This window comes from Centrocercus urophasianus, unplaced genomic scaffold (assembly GCF_019232065.1).
Source record: "Centrocercus urophasianus isolate 14NV4802_14NV808 unplaced genomic scaffold, USGS_Curo_1.0 seq_18, whole genome shotgun sequence".
Lineage (NCBI taxonomy): Eukaryota > Metazoa > Chordata > Aves > Galliformes > Phasianidae > Centrocercus > Centrocercus urophasianus.
Genome location: NW_024884733.1, coordinates 8,656,011 through 8,672,079, shown reverse-complemented (window position 1 = coordinate 8,672,079; position 16,069 = coordinate 8,656,011). Strand labels below are relative to the sequence as shown.

The window sequence follows — 16,069 nt, the reverse complement described above, 5'->3', positions numbered from 1 at the left end:
TGAAAATAATCTTATTTTTTTCAAGTCTTGAGAAAAAAATGAGAACTGATGAAACATCATCTTACGAGTTTAAGTGGTAGGAAACTGTATGAAAATGAATCTATTTGGCTGTGTTCTTACCTTCCCTCTTTATCATGTATTAGGGTGGAGTTCAGGGTTAGTTTACACAAGTTTGGAGCCATGTTAGGAAAATGAAAAGCTCTACCTCCCCTATTACCAGCTAAATGTTTCTACTAGACAGGACAATTCTGCTTTTCAGCGAGGCATGATTTAGAATCGTTTAAGGTATTTATGAGACCACAGTCTTAGATAATGTGGAATGCTTAATCTGATATGCAGTGGTACAGATTTAGCTAGAAACAGTTATAGTTGAGGAGCTACCTTTCTAAGTCCATTTCCTAGATCTGAAATAGCAACACCTTTTATCAATACTCATCTATATAATATATTTTATAATACTCATCTTACACGTTTTCCAACAGTCCAAATAATCCACTCTGCTGGCATGAACTTTTGCATAAAGCAAATGTTAAAGTTGCATGTGAACCTTTGTAGAAGCATAATTTAAATCTGACCCTCCAAGAATTTTGGTCAAAATATTTATCTAATTAAGAAGGAAGATAACTGACAGTCAGTATTTCATCAGAATACTGGATCTACCATAAGGGAGAATTAAACAGTCAGAATTTTAGATGCAACATACAAAACATTTTGAATTATCTTCCCACTATCTGAAAAAATAGGAGTTAAATTAATGCCTATTCATTTGTTTATTAGTTACTTGGGTTACCTATAGTTTTCTTCACATACAGATACATTGATGACAGTGCATTATGTTAATTTCTGCTTTTAAGAAGACAGATTCTTTTCATTTTGCCTATCTAGTAACATGTAAGATCTGAAGCTGCATCAGATTATGTTTCAAAAGTCAACAGATTGACCTGGCAATTGGATATTTCTGCTGACCTATGCATCTACATGATGCTTCAAATGCTCATTCAGAAGTTGAACAGGTGAGAGGCAAAACAAACACACTATTAGCACACATGCTAGTCTGCATCAGAGCAAAATGATGTAAAATTCCTTTGAAAATACAGAACTCATCGTAAGTATTAGAAGATCATATACACAACAGACAATGTCTTTATGCCTCAATGGTGACTTCGCTGAGAAACGAGTCTGAAAATTGCAAAACTTCCTGTTTTATTATCTTTCAGAAACTTCCAGGTCTGATTCACTCAGTTTATCTGAGAAATATTTTCCTGAGTTGTCAGTCCTACAAACTGACCTTAATCACGAGAGTCAAAAGATGTGCTCCTTCAGCTATGAATACAGCACTGACAATCACAGTTGGAATCACTATTACTCCCCTTTCATGATACAAATTGCTCCACAATTGTGAAGACCTTAAATATGCCAAATTAAAAATGCAGAAAGAACAAAAGAAAAAGAACTTCAGTAAGATAACATTAAATGTGAGCAAAGTAAAACAAATAGGAAATGCTCCAGAGACTATAAGAAATAGTAATCTATCTTCTTATTTGTTGGGATAGTGAAATTAGATAGTGAAAGAAGGGTTCTACAGCAAGAAAAAAAATGCTCCTCAACTCATTGCTGTGGAGAGGGCAGGGCTGTGCACACATTTCCCTGATGTCCAGCTTACTGCAGAAGATTCTGGTAATTTTTAAAGCAGGGAAACGCTGACACTGCCTAGCAACATTTTCAGTTTCTGTTCCCTCGCCTTCTCCAATAAGCTGGGTCGTACACCTCGCTGCTAGCACAGGATGCAGTACAGAGCAACCCTGGGGGGACACAGCACTGGTCACTGCACAGCAGCATGCAACAGGCTGCTCTGCAACACCCCTGGGCTTCTGGGGTCCAATCAGAAGAAAAGTTATGACCCTATTCCAGAAGTAAATTATAAGGTAACGTGTGCCTCCTGAAAGTAAATCAGTTATTTTTTTCCAGCAGGTACATTCAGAATATTAGTCCCATTCCTAGAATTAAGAACCAACCCTTTTAGAGAAAGCAATACATCTCTGATTTAAACTGCATTCTTTTCAAAGCTATTAGAAACACATTTACAAAGCTGCAGTCAATGAAAAAGTCTGAAAGTTGTTTTATTTCTGCTTGTGTCTGCCGGTGTGGTTTTGACCCTAGTAAGCCAAAACAGGCACGCTTTTGGACTTGAGCTTTCAACTGCTGGGATCCAGTCAGTGGCCCAGCTTACCCTACTGGCCCCCAGTCAGCTTTCCCCCATGTAAGGGTCCTCAAGCGCTACTCACCTGCTGCCGCTGCACAGCCTGCTCCAAGGCCTGCTGCAGCCCTCAGCACTGCGGGTCACTTCCACTTCTCATGGGTTCACTGACACAAGGTTCAATCAAGCTTTGCAAGTCCAAAACAGATTTGCAATGGAAAGAACAAGGAGATTCTCTTGCCTGTTTAGATTTTAACAGTATTAATTTTATTACAGGTTTAGATAGAATTAAGATCATGGTTTTATGTAGAGCCCAGACCTACTTTGATCAGTTAACAACGGGAATAAAGTTTGCTGAAGGACTTTTAGGAAAGAAAAATAGTTCTCAAAAAACTTGCAGTGCTTTAAAATGTGTGCAGATTTTTCTCTACTAACTCATCCTGTAAGTTACTAAAATTAATGATGCTGAATCCAGAAGTGAATGCAAAGTATTAAGCTTTTAAAAATATTTCTGGTTCAGTTCAGCTTTTTCCCCAAATATTTTATTTTCCAGTGTATTGCTCATTTGTTCAAAATTGACAACTGGACAGTGCAGTGCCCCTTTCAGGTTCCACTTTTATAATCCACGGAATCTTTGTGTTTAATCCTTTGTTAGGCCCTCAAGTTCTTTGATGCATGCACATTATTTTCTAGTGATTGCCACCACATGAAAAGGGTGTTAATCCTCTGCTAATTAACAACTTGTTGAGGTCAAAAGGGGTCAGCACTTTACATTTTTGGATTTAGAGAATTTTTGGTTCATTGGAACTTCATTTTCTCATCAGGTCGGCTATTCCATTATTTTTTTCCTTGATGTACCTTGTTCTACCTCTGTGAGAGCATCCTCTTATGCTTTTAGCCCGCTAAGAACATACTAAAAGCAACTTCCCTTTGGTTTGACATTAGACAAACTTAGAGTTTACTCTAATATTTGAGTAACCAGATTATCTACCCTACAATTATTTTGACTGCAAAGTCTATTGCTTCATGCATGCTCAGTGTTTTTCTAGTTCGGGAATGGACTTTAATACTTTTGATAGTCATACTACTTTTCATCATGTGCACTATTACTCAGTATAAATACAAAATCATTCACAGGTAGCTGGACAGGATAGAAAAGTGAAAAAATCAGTATTTTTCTTTTCTGTTGGAATCTTTTTTTTTTTTTTGAATTTATGCCTCCTGTACATTTTTAATTATTCAGTAAGATATATAAATATTTCTTATTACCTTATTAATCTTCAAACTGACTTAATTAACTACAGACAAATTTAATTTATTTCACCTTTACATTTGCTGAGTGCAATGACTGTATAGTTGAAATTTGATTAATCAAGTTTCAAGAACTACTTTGTTTCTCTTTCACCTAATATTAAGGGAAAAAAATGATGTTTTCTTTAGGAAAATGATTTGTACTAAAAACATTCTTATCTAAGCAAAATTAACAAGATAGATTATTTTTTTCCGTAATACCTCAGCAAATTGCTCTTATGTGACCACACGACAATCAGATCAGACTACTGGTGAAAAAAATCACACTGCCCTATCTGTATTCTTTAAAAGCTTCTGCAACGTGAAGAAAAGTAGATAGCAGAGCAGTAAATGTTTTGTTTTGCACTCAGTTCCCAGAAAGTGGTAAAGATGCAAAGAAAATTGATTTAAAAAAAAACCAAACAGAAAGAAAGAAAGAAACAAAAAAGAAGAATGAAATTGTGATTATGAAGCAACAATGTAACGAAGAAAATAATGGGGAGGCAGCAAAGCAGCCCATACAGATCATTCAGAAACTCGTCTAGCTTTATCTTGCCAGTGAATTCCACACTTTAATCAGACATGGTGTGTAAAAGCACTTCCTTTCGCAGAGAAGAAAGAAAAAACCCAACATTTTTCTATCTTCAGATTAGTTTGAAGATCTCTCTCATCCCTTGTGTGTGACACAAGGAAGACAGGCAATCCCAATCTCTCTCTATAAGCTTCAGCACTTTGCATTTTTTTTTCCTCATGACCCATTTTAATTCTTTTGCCTTTGTAAATAATTAATCCTAATCTTTGCAGTCTCCTTAACCCAAGTGCCATGCACTAGCTTCACCATTTCTTCACTATTTGAGAATCCATATTTCTAAAATATTCTAATAAGGATGAGGAAATTCTCTTTTGAAACATTGGCTTTTGGTCTAGATGAAAATTACAAGAAATTGCTTAGAAAGAAGCAAAACAAAACAGAAAATAAAGCAGAGACTAAACACATAGCCCTGTGGCTGTCACTTGTAATTATAATTCCTTTAAGAATTCTTTGAAAAAATACAAAACCATCTAAAACAGAAGTGCAGAATCAGCTGCACACACGTGGGCAGTGTGACTAATGACATGTTATGTAAACGGTGTTTCTCAAATAGTACAGGATAGATGATCGACCATTAAGACAGTTTTTAACAGGAAGTGGAGGATCTTACCCTTTTAAATCTTTATTAAAGGAAAAATTAATTGTATAAATTGCTTGGTTTAAAATGATTTTGTTATCTTAAATTCAGTAAAATCTTATCACAGAGGTGATTCATGATCCAGGATGTCTATGTTGTTGGACAAACAGAATACCTCCAGGGTACTGAAGCTCTTTGATTTCATTTATGCAGATATACTTTAAAATCAAAATAGTTGAATAATGCTTGCCTTTTCAGTATTCTCTCTTTAGGATTCTATTAAAGCATTTTCCCTTTTATTAGATTATTAACATTACCTTTTTTCCTTCTGTTTTTCATTTGTAGCAATAGATTTTTATGCAGATAAAATAGTCATTCACTTGAAAGTCTATTTTTTCCAAGCCTGTTAACCAAGTCAGGAATTTCAGTGTAAATATTAGCATTAATACAGTGCTACAATTTTAGCATTTGAAGAAGTTTCATTACTTGAGGATTTGAAGTATTGAGATAAAGTTAAATTAGGCCACAAGAAAATACATTTTTTAGAAAAGACGATGACCTAAATGGTGAATTGTGACAGCAGCCAAGTAAATAACTTAACAAGAAAAAGCTTTGCAGAATATTGATTTAATGCATCACTTAAGCAACAGAATATCTCAAACCCGCATTATCCATGCTCTATTTCCCTGTACCTTGGACAGTTTATCTATTCACCTCTCTCAAAGGAACAAGCACATATTTCTACATGAATTGTTTGTCTCTGATGTACAGTTTTTAACAGTATGATAAAATTAATCTTCAGTATAATTCTGTTTTTGTGAAAGATACTAAATTAAAGAAATTTTACAATGCTGGAATTAGAAAGCTACAGAAATTTAAGCAAGATCTCAACTATTGCTATTATCCTGAAAATATGTCAATGCAAAATGAAGATTTTCAATATGGTAAAGGACTGCAAACTGCATTATAACTTCATTTTACAGAATTTCTTAAAGAAATGAAAAAGGCTTGCCAAAAATCTGATACAAAATTACCATGATTTTAAAACATGTCTTCAAACATTACATGGAGGACAAATACTATAAAGTAATGAAGTCTGACAGAAGCAGGAACAGAGAGCAAAAAAAATCTGCTCATGTTCATTTTATATTCGTTTTAAGAAACGGGTGAAATAATCAATTTTTGTTTGTTTGTTTGTATTTGTGTGTGTTTGATTTTTATGAATCTGTTCTATTGCCCAAAGTAAAATTTTGTTCTCTGAAAATGATTTCAACCAAAATTAGCCTTTATCAATGCTATGTCATTTCAAGCCCATGAATGACAGATCGCTGGCTAGAGGTGCAGGCAGTCTGAATTCTGAAATTTCCTGCATGTATGCGGAGCTGGAGCTGGCCAACCCCAGCTGCCACATCAGGCTCTGCATGCCGGCATGGCTGTTATCACAGCACATGTTTAAATGGTTCTACCAAAGTCCTGCCTGCAGGATGGCTACTCTGAATGAGGTCCTTTCCTAGCTGCCTGTCAAAGGAAGCACTTAAACAGTCTTTAGTCTGGTAGGTTTGTTTTTTCCTAAGAAAGCACTCAATTTTATGGAAAATAAATGATTTTATGACAGTGTGATAAGAAGACAGAGGTGCTCAGCAGGTGGTACAGGAATTAAAATGGTTAATGGGAGCCCAAAGGAAACTGTGCTTTCCAAAAACTGGTCAAAGTACCATCCCTACTGGAGCTTCAAATCACTGCCTATTCATGACATCTTCAGTGATTTTCATACTGTTACTTACTCTCAAAGATCAGCAAAGTATAGAGAGGTAAATTCAGTACTGACAAAATCAACCATACCTACTTTAAACTTCTGTTTAGCAACACCTACTTTTCTAGTAGAACTGTTTAGAATGTTTAGGTCTCTTCTCAGTCTTAAGGTGGCCACAAGGTGCCACTGAACCTCACCACCACACTGTGACAGATAGCTCCCAGGCTGTTTGTAGTCTCCTTTGTAATTTCTGCAAAGCAGATTTAAAGTATTACAGAAGTTACCTCCTGGCCAGTTTTATTTATCTTTTACAGCTAAAGGATGCTCTAAAAGCATCCTTGGAGCCCGTCTGACCACCCTTGGCGATCTTCCCAGCTGAGCAAGGCAGGGAATTGGACTCATCTGTTCACCTCATGTTGATTTGTCGTCTGACATCTGTGTCAGAGCAACACCCTGTATGAGCAGACACTTTGATGCCACTGCAGCTTTATCTCTGTCAGAACTAGAGCTGGGCAAACTATTTACTGCAAATAATTTATTCAGCAGATCCCACCCTTTCTTTAGTTTAAGAGTTCCCTATACATGTCCTAATTAAAAGGAATAATTGGCTTATTACTCAAGCACTTCATTCGTACTTGTTTCCTTTGTCTAGAGGTGTGCTGAATAAAGGCAGGGGTGAAAGCCTCATGCCACTTGAGACTCTGAAACCCACTCTCCTCCTTGATTTCACTAAGGATCTCAGCCAAGGCCCCTCATGCAAGAAATCTCTAGTCTAGATTGCGATATACCACAAACAAGGTCCATAAAAACAGCATGAAGAAAAAGGAGAAGCAAAGCAAAGGATGTGGTATTAGGATATTTAGACACTATCTTGATGACTATATATAAAAAAAACAAACACTGAAAGATATTACTTAAAGCATGAGGACATTTAGTAGGGCACAGGACAGGATTTTATTCCCCTACAAGGATCAGACGAATATGTGAACATACTTTCATGACTGCAATTATTTGAACAAGTGCAGTTTGCATTGATTTCCCCCCCCCCCCTCCTGCTTTCCTCCCCTCTGCCTCCATCTCACTCTTTACCAAAGATCAAAATCCTCTTGCTGAAAGAATTCTTTGCTCTTTAGTCTATTAGAAATTCATTAATCAATACAGAATACGTAATCCAATATATAATTACGGATAGAATGTCATTGCTAAGTACCAGTCCTATTCGACTCTATAAAATTATAATCTATTTCTGAAAGCATCTCTTCCCTGCACACACCTAGCAAGGATCAGTGCCTTAAGGCAGTAAAGTATCAAGCTATATTCTCTGAAACGTCTCATGTTTTACTAGCAATTTCAAACTCCTCTGTTCTTCAACATTCACTCAGTAAACTATGTTGCTTAAATTATTAAATCCTTTTAATTTAAATTTTCATAAGCTACCAGAGGAAAAAATGCATATCCTTAAAGTAACAGATCTGGCTTCTTGCAAGGAAAGCTACAGTATTAGCATTGCCTTTATACAGCATTAATTTCTCTTAAGAAAAGACTAAAAGAAACTGTTAAAAAAAGGTAGAATGTGGAAGACAGATGGTTTAAAGAGAAATTCCTTTGAAACCACCTCACCTTAGGACCACCCAAAAGTGGAATAGAAATGGGGAAAACTACCTGCTATCTTTATCCCAAAAAGACTGAAATAGACAAACTGTCAGAAAACAATAACAAATTTCCAAATGGGAGATCCATTTAAATCAAAATTGTTAAAAAAAATAAGTCTCAAAGATTTATTATATTGTTCCCATAATAATCAATATTTTGGATCAAATTTTAATATATTTTAACTAATATATATTTTACTGAAAAAGTTGCAGTTGCATCTGACTTGTTTCCCTGTGATGCTTCATTTTCATAACAATCCTGTTCCTCTGTTGCAGACAGTGCTGCAGGTGCTGGGAGTGGCTGCTCTATTTAATTTTGTTACATATAGTGTGAAATACTTAAACATTCATCTATTTCCTGTGTGAAAATAGAGATGATTTATCCCAGGGGAAGGATATATTAAATAAAAAATTACAAAATTAGACCACATACAACTTTTACATTAAAAGACTTCTGCATTTTAAATGTGATCTGGTAAGTACGATCATTCTTCACTAAATTCTGTCACAAAATGTTGAAACACTTCAGATTTTTAAGCCAGTAGAATATTTTACAGCAGATGGAAATGAAAATATAAAGGGCCAAGTGCAGCCCTTTATGAGAAAGTGGCAGTTCTAAACATAATTTATGAAGTTTATATGCTTATATGCCATATGGGAGAGCAAAGAACTTACCTGAAATCAGAAAGAATTACATAACCTCATCAGAACAGTCTGAGGAAAGAAAAACCCCTCACGGTCAACAAGTCAGACTGCCCCCATCTGAGCCCCTCATTCTTAGTGAAAATCAGACCAGCTGACTTTCATGCTCACATTATTACACAGAAGAGAATTTGGTTTATTGAAGGGATTTATGGACAAAAACAATTAGAAAACAGTTATAAAAATGGATTTACAAAAAATTCAGAAAAGCTCCCTGGAAAAAAAAAAAAAAAGCATTATTTAATAGAAATCACCAGGCTTTCTGGATTCTGGAGATGTGATCTAAACATTGTCCAAGTATCTTTCACTTCAGTGGAACCTTAAAGGTTGCCATGTATTTAGTGTATCTTAAACTTGACATATATCAGCTTAAAAGCACTGTTGGTTCTAACTCTGTTATCAAATCTTCTTGGACATCATAATTCTGCGGCACTTTGAATATAGCCAAGTTCTCAAACATTTCTGTCACCCAATTTCATTGGAACAACATTGCAGTTATCAACACACTGCTTACAGAAAAAGTTACAAATTTTAGCCCTACAAATACAGTTGTTATCAGATTGTTTTAATTGTCACTGCATAAAGCTTCTAAAAATTTTAGAATAGATTAGCTGAAAATTCAGGATTTTTCCTAACACCCTCAGGTCATCTGAATCAGATGTTGATGAGATCTGAATTCCTGATCAAAAGTCCTGTAACCAAAATCAGATTTGTAAACACAAAATATCTAAAAGCTTGAAGTATTTCATATTTCATATGGGTCAAGAACATACTCAATCTGAGGACGTTTATAAGCCTATAAAGGAAACAGGGATAAGTTCCTCTGACTTTCAGAAGTAGTGGGATACTGGCTCCCACTCTGCTGAAAATCTTCCCAGTTTCTCTTTTGTTTCTTATCTACATAGCATCTACATAAATACCAAGGGGAGAGAACGGAATGAAAAAGAAATCATTCCTTCCATCCATCAATGGTTCATCAAAGAAACGAAACAATAGGACAACAACCCCCCCTCCCCCCTCCCCCCAACAGTTATGATACCAACAGCTTTACTGTTTCTTTTCCTTTTTGTAGGCAGGAGATACTGCAGCCTGACCAGCTGGTTCACATACAGCACAGATGACCACCTTAGACAGCATTCTAAGAAAGTTTCGCCCCTCTTGGTGCAGGAGACAAGAGCAAGCATTCCTTCAGAGCTCTCCTATATCGTCTGCACTGGAAGATCTCCTCATGCTACCGTAAGGCTGCTCTTAACTAGTGTATAAAACCATTTCTGGAATATATGCGCACACTACAAGTTGTGTTCATGTTTCCAGGCTCTGGAAATTTCTCCCTGTGGAATGGCCTTTTGGTATCTTATCCACTTGCCACTACCAGAAATTTTGCCTCTTCTCTATCTTCTTCCCTTCTTAAAGTTTCCCAACCTCTCTCTTTTTTTTCCCCCCAACTGATTTATTCTTTTCTCATGCATTACCAACAGTCATCACAGTGAGGGATTTTACTAGCAGTGACTAATACAAGATTTAAACTTTAGCAGATACCACCTACTGCTGAATTATAAAAAGCAAAGGTGTACAGAACAGCAAGTATTCTCTGCCAAAGTTGCAAGCAAATATACAGTCCACACAATAAAGAGTAGGCATTTTCCATAGCAAGAAGTGTTGCTTATAAACACTGGGCAACATGAAGTCTACATTACTCATGTGATGGTATTGCATTTGATTTTCTGAGGAAAGAGTAAATGCTTTCTGAAGTATCTATTTATATAATACAGTACATCAACAAGCACACTGCCTAAGTGCCTTTATTTAAAGTATTTCTGAAAGAAATTTATCTGATGTTTTGATTTTTGCCTAAATGTGGCACACATCATGATAAAGCAGCTGAGGGGCAAATTGCTTCCTCCCACCAACGGTCACTGTGCTCAGAGATACACAGTAGAAATCACGAGCTGTTTTGTGAAGTTTGGGAATGCACCCCACACGAGAGGATCAAGGCCATTCTATTTTCTCCACTCACACCATATGCTCTCTAATACTTCCAGTGAATAAAAAAGCGATCTTTTAGTGAAGACCATTTCTTACTTACTTCAGCCTTTTCTTTCCTAATGTTCCCATGCAGGGAACTGTGAAAATTCTTAGGAACAAGACCTCTATTAGGCAGGAGTTAAGCCTATGCTTACATCTTACTGATTCAATGAAATTTTAACACAAGTTTAATTAAGTATCAAGTCCATTCTGTCAGTGGATGGAATCACAGAGGACCACATAACAGTGTCAGTGTGGTCTCCAGACCGACAGTTCTGTTATAGAGCAACATCATGTCTCACATAAGCATCACGGTCATAATAAGAGTATTTACAAATCAATGTTCTTGACCATATTGTGATGATTTTATCATGCTTTCATCCTCTGACTCCTATAGTTATGAAATCCTTTCCAGTATCCAATAATGGAGGAAGCAGCAGTTTGTTAATCAAGGAGAATTAAAACTGATGTAGCTTTAGTCTTAGCTTTGATTACTTTTCAATGGAGATGATATGGGGAACAAAATCTCACTGAATATACAGAGGCATTTCTCTCTCTGAAGACAATACTGATGCTAAGTATTAATACACAAACACATCCACTTTCATCACCTAAGGCTTTGACTCATGACTTTAGAAGTGCAGGTGAGCAATCTTTGCTTCTGATTCCCTGTATTTCCCCAAAATTCACCCATGATTTGTTTGAGAAAACAGCTGAACAGTATTAAATGAATACATATGTTTATTTGCTCCCTCTAAATAGCTTTCCAACATTTAAAATCAGGAATCAACATTAATGAAAAAGATGTATTTAACACAAGACCGTGTACTGGTCTTGAAAACAAAGATTTAACTGCACTCTGGAGTAAGGTTTATTTTGTTACTATTTCTTCCCACTTTAATTGAATTAAATGACAACAAAAAAAGTAACCAAATTATGAAGACCACCAGCACTGTGAAAAAAAGAAAATGTCTCCCAGGGCTCTCAGTTCTCTCCCATCCCTGTTCTGGAGTCCAGATGTGAAAGCCCAGTGGAGTCAAAAACATTTTAGGAGGGAGGAGAGAAAGTTTTGATGCTACTGCTATAGCCTTGTTTTATCCAAACCAGACAATTGCCTTTCTTCATGAAGATTAACAAATCCCAAACCCAACAATTAAAGAAAATATTAATTCCATCTTTTATGCGTTATTACTGAGCATTTTTTAAAGTAAGCCTGCTAAAGAAGAATAAATGCTCTGCATCTTCTTAGCACTTACAAGCACAGAAAGCCTTGCAATAGGCCTTCTTAGCTGGCAGTAAAACATGCAGTGTTCTACATGTAGCATTTTTTCTGAAGTCCTTCTTGTCAGGTTTGTGAGTAGATTTTTTTAAATACGTATTTTTTTGTGCTTAGGTATCAAGCAAGCTCATATCGATTTCTGCAGCAATACCAGGTGCAGGCTGCAGAGGAACATTCCCATATCCTTTGCAGCTACACCTGGAAGACGGTGTTCAACAAAGTGATGACAAGGCTGGTCAGCGAGGTGATGATAAAAGTCTAAAAATAGCTTAAGAGAGTGAACTCCAAAGAGAAAGACACGTTGTCTTAAGGTGGTCTGAACAAACAAGAACTCCTGGCACCAAGAGCTAGGCATAAGCTGCTGAATAAGAGCGTACACAGACGAGCACCCACGATGTAGCTTGCTGGTACTTGGCCCTGTGTACTCTTGAGGCATACAATGAATTAACTACCACAGAACAGTTATTCTGGAAAATTTCCAAGCCCACTTAAACCCTTGGGCTGCTACATTAGTGCCCTAAATTCAGCAGTCCCTCAACAGGAGCCACACATTTAGGGTATTTAAGCAGCACTGGTCAAAGCCCTAGAAACAAACCTGCAAAGAGAGAATGGACACTGAGCCTGACAGATCTGTCATACCTCTGCCTTCTGTGGCTCTGGGAAATATGCATGTGGGATTTGAGAAAGGTCTTTTTAATAAGGGTTAATTGGAGAAGTATGTCACACATGACTGAGTACCGTTTCAAATTACTGCTCACGCTGGCATAACTAAATCAGGCACATGACATTACACCAAAATAAGGAATACTCAATTTTCTACCCTCTTATTTAATATTAATAGTTTTGTTATTCTCAAAATGTCATAATATCAGCAATTACAGATACTTATCGAATTCTGTTGCTTCATACAGAATACTTTGATTGTAACATGATAAATATTATTATATCATAATATTCCCAGAAGATTAAATAACTTAAAAAAAAATAGTTTCTATTGCCACACAAATTACTAGTATAGGTCTTGGGACTGCTGGATTTATTTGTCTAGCTCGTGGCATGCAAATGCTCAAGTTAGATGATTCTAAAACAAACCTTTCAATGCTTAAAAATCTAGAAAAGAGAAAATAACTACCTTTTAGCCAGCCAGAGTAATTCCCATAAAATTACTGTCAATCTGTCTCACTCTCAAGTCTCTATCCCTGAACCTAACCTGGAGAAAGTCACTTCAGTTTCCCTCACTGCCCAAGTTAACTACAAGCATTTCCTGATATACCGAAGACGGGCAGAAAAAGGAAAAATGTCGACTTGAGAAAAGCACAGCTTACAATCCCCACCCACCAGCTTCAGTCAAAGGGATGACTTCAGTCCCTTTCTTAACTAATCCTGTCACTGTAAAATCCTACAGTCATTCTTCCACACATAAAGGGAAAACGGACTCACTAGGAGGACCTAGACTCTTTCAGCTTGAACTGTTAACCAATGGTGGAAATGCAAGAACGCTGAAGTTGTGCCTTCAGAGCCAATAGAGTGGATTTGTGTGTCCCACATGACTGTGTTTCCCCTGTCTTTCACATGGGCAGTATTTAGTTCAATTCAGAACTGCAGATAGTATAGCATGCAGAGCAGCAATGGGATGTCTGAGCACAAGTGGTTGACTTCCAGGCGACTTCAAGAAACATATTTGCACATTTCTTCTGAATTAAACTGGAATTCTGCACCCTTGACATCCTCCTACTCTCCTGGTGTCTGTGGAAGGAAACAGCGACCTGCACAGCACAACAAAACTGTGAGTACGGGGCTATTTCTTTTTATTTTCAGCCTGAAAAGCAAATCCCTTAAAACTGTCAAAATGCTATGTGCACCAAATGGAGGGTTACTTTTTTGAATGAGATGAACAAGTATGAAAACTGTTATTCAAATTCAGAAATATTTCTTGCATGCTTCAATAAAAGAAAAAAAGAAAGAGTTCTCCTCCAGGGTAGTGCCTGCATGCATGCTGCATGCCACACTGCTTCCTGACATAGTCAGCATGCTGCTTTGTTCATAAAGAAAAACAAAGACAAAAAGCCCTACACACGTATGTTGTTCACTTTTATTTGTACTCTGTGTCTAATCATGCCTGATCTGTCCCCAAGGGGAAAAAATAAAAGCAAACTTTAACTCCGCCAGCAAGGGCAACCCAGACTTTGCATTCATCTGACAGTTATTATAATTAGCTATGAAAGACAGCAAAGACACTTTGGGGCAAATAGCTCTTACATTTGGAACAATGAAGTCGAGCAAGGTTCCCATCCCACCCCTTCCATGGGGGGAGGGGGAGAGCGGGCGGCTGGGGGGAGAGCAGGGCGGATTATGGCTGTACTGAGAAAACACTGCCGTGCAATATCTGGACTCGCTCAGCCTGAGGAGAGGCTTTTTGATAAGCAACTTTAACTGCCTCTCCATTGCAACTGGCAGTCGCGCGGGTTCCCAGCAGGCGGGGAAGGGAGTGGGGCTCCGCACAGCACAGCATTGGGAGGGCGGGTGGAGGGGGCACTGGGGCCGAAGGGGGCAGAAAGAAGAGAATATTCCTAGTAAGAGGCATTGCAATCGCTTCCCAGATCTCCTTAAGCCCAAGTTGCTTTCTGGGCAAGATTTATGAGAGTTCTCAAACAGAAGCAACAGACAAAGCAGAGCTTTTTCCTTCTCCGGGAAAGAAATCAAACCCAAACGATAACTGCAGAACAAGAAGCACTGATTTGTATTTCTTTCCAAACATTCATGAGATCTTTCCCCTGCTTGCTTCCCCCAGACCCCCGCAAAAGTTAGATCCTGAGAACTACATTCAAAGGGGAAAAAGCAAAGACAATAGAAATCTGACTCGGTCCTGGCTGGGTTGGATCTCCAGTAAAGCATGCAGTGAAAACAGTTACTAAGTGAAAGAGGAGCAGACTCCTTTTTAAAAAAATTTAAGTGCAATAAGGAGAAATTGTTGAAAGACTCCAGACGCTACTAATTATGGCTTAAATAAATCTTCCTGGACAGATGTTTGCTTGCTCCCACTGTGGGGAAAGGAACGTTAAAAGAAGCGTTTTTCAAAAAAAAAAAAAAAAAGAGGATCTTGAGGTGAATTTTTAACATACGATTTTTTTAAAAAATACACCATATTATTCTTTGTCTGCCCTCCTTTCTCCCCTCCCCCACCGCCGCCCACCGCGCAGACACCTGAAGGCTAGACATAATGATCAACAGAGCTGCGCTGCCTCGCTGGAGCCCAGCCAGGTTTTTTTCCCCTCTACAATCAAGGAGCCTGCACGCAACGCACGGCGAGCCTGCTGCTCTGCTATGTGCACGTCAGGAGGAGTCTGAGACGGGCCGCAGGGAGATTTGAGGCAAACACAGCCCTTTTCTCCCTACGTTACCTCCTTCAGTTTTGACTTCTCTGTAATTCTCAAATAAAAGCAGTAACTCCATAAATACATATGCATGCTATTGTACAAAACACGTGCTTATGTGCACACACTTTCCACTCTGCATAGCTAAAGCCCCCACTATTTCTGATTTTATGGTGGTTTCTACTCCAGCTTTACAGTCACTGCAGTGTTTTACTCTAAGTTTATGCATTAGTCACACAATTACTGTGCAGCTCTTGTCTATCACACTAAGATTTTCTGTACGTATACAATACCCTGGATAAAGGTAAACAGTGTACAGCCCTATAACTGAAAGGCGGTCACACTGAAACACTTTAGCATTTGCTTTCAGAGAGATTAGCAGGATCTCCAAGACCATTTTGTGGCAGTTTTCGACTCAGCAGCAGTCAGAGGCTTTACAGGCAGGCTTGTCTGCAGATGGAGGGAGGGAAGCATGGCTGGGGCTGCTCTGGTCATTCCCGCAGCCAGCCCGGCCCTGCCACAGCCCTTCTGCCGGCTGGCCCAGAGCCACCACGTAAGAGCTGGGCTTGGGCATGCAGTGCTCCCAAAATAGTCGCCCGCTGTCTGGTGTGGCTATGGGTGGGGTTAG

At 38.0% G+C, this 16,069-nt stretch overlaps 2 long non-coding RNA genes across 4 annotated transcripts in view; one reads left to right on the top strand and one right to left on the bottom strand.

Annotated features, from left to right (window-relative positions):
- The window catches only part of LOC122161028, a 256,600-nt gene that overhangs the window by 160,648 nt on the left and 79,883 nt on the right, over positions 1-16,069 (bottom strand). The window lies entirely within an intron of this gene.
- LOC122161030 overlaps positions 13,636-16,069 on the top strand; it is a 63,352-nt gene continuing 60,918 nt past the window's right edge. For both annotated transcript variants that reach the window (XR_006169060.1, XR_006169059.1), the window contains exon 1: positions 13,636-13,853. This is a non-coding gene — a long non-coding RNA (uncharacterized LOC122161030). The remainder of the gene's footprint in view (positions 13,854-16,069) is intronic.